We start from the raw sequence: 1,664 nt of genomic DNA, 5'->3' as shown, positions 1-1,664 counted from the left end.
TTTCACATTAAAAAGTGTTTTATATCCCATTAGATTTATTCTTGTTAAGATTTCCACTGTCTTGTTCTCGTCAAACTATTGTTGAACATGTGGTTCATGAAAATTGTTTTTCAATCAGCGAATCACAGTTTATCTATCTTTCTTCACATATTCATGTTGTTTTTCGCTTACGTGAATAACCCTTTATTTTGTAAATCGTCTTAATTTCATTGATAAATTCAAGGTTTATTATGGTGTATGTAAATTGTACATGATCCATTTATCATAAATGTATTTCTAGTTGACAAAAGTCGAGGGAAAATATCGTTTATGGGTATCGACCCACATGGTTTCTGTCTTTGTTTATTATTCCTCAACTCATGTATTTACTTTTCCCATGTTTTATACTTCAAGTAACTGTATTTCTGCCAACATTGGATTCTTTTTGCTGTTTTCTCGTGCTAGCGCACTTGAAGATGTATCCTATGTTTATTCCTATGAGGTTTCTTTTTTGTATGCTTTGCACCTTCAAAGTGTCTGCTTCAGTCTGGGCACCTGGGCAGTATCACAGCCCTCACACAAATCAAATGAGATTTGTGAGTCGCATATTTATCTGGTGCTTCCTTGTACCAATATTTGTGTTTAAATAATAATAATAATAATACCTTCAAAGTGTTAATTACTTTTACAAGACTGACAGGACTTTGATCCTGCACTCACTCTGGGTAGTGAGTGGGTGGAAGTAGTCGTGAATTCCATGTATCTGGGTAGCTGCGTAAATGCTGGTGTTGGTATGAATGATGAGATCAGTTCATGTATAGTGATAGCCGGAGCGGCTTATGTCAATCTGGGCCATCTTCGGCGCCTTCGTGATGTTAGTCAGGCCGTAAAGGGGCGGATCTACAGTGCATTGGTGAGAGCAGTTTTGTACTGTGTTAGTGAGGCCTGGCCTCTCGGAGTTGAGAATATTAGACGACTTTGTGTTTGATCATCATTGTCTCCGAAGGATTACTGACATATTGTGGTGATACAATGTTAGTAATGCGGAGGCTCCCTGCTTCGGTCTGGGTACCCGGGCAGTGTCACATCCCTCACACATATCAATGATAGCTGCTACTGGCCACATTATGATTGTGTAACGCATATGTATTTGATGTCCCCTTGTGCCAATGTTTATATGTTCAAATAAATAAATAAAATACGGAAGTTTGACATCGTGTGTTCGAGCACAGCGACGATAATTCAATTAGTGTCACTATCTTGAAACATCGACTTCGGTGGCTTGGACATGTCCTACAAGTGTCGTCCCAGAGAATTCCGCGTTGTGCATTATTTGTCGACGCTGGAACTAGTTGGAAAAAGCGGAGAGGTTGTCAGGGTATGACATGGTGTCGTGGTATGAAAGCTGTACACGACTAGCTTTTGTTGGACCTTCACAACTCCCTGGTTGGGGTCCCGGAGATGGTACAACACTGGCTAGAGACGTTATCAGACCTGGTTCGAAATAGGAGCCAGCCTCATTGTTATTGTGTAACACATATATTTGGTGCTTCCTTGTATCAATATGTGTTAGAGTAAATAAATAAAATATCAATATTAGAACAGTAGAGAAAAAAGGCCTTTTGGTATTACTAGCATTTTCATAAACAGCGTGACCTTATTTTGAGTACATAAACCTGTACTTG

The sequence above is a fragment of the Schistosoma mansoni genome, chromosome 6 (genome assembly GCF_000237925.1).
Source record: "Schistosoma mansoni strain Puerto Rico chromosome 6, complete genome".
NCBI lineage: Eukaryota > Metazoa > Platyhelminthes > Trematoda > Strigeidida > Schistosomatidae > Schistosoma > Schistosoma mansoni.
The sequence above is the reverse complement of the archived record's forward strand: the minus strand, read 5'-3'. Positions refer to the sequence as shown.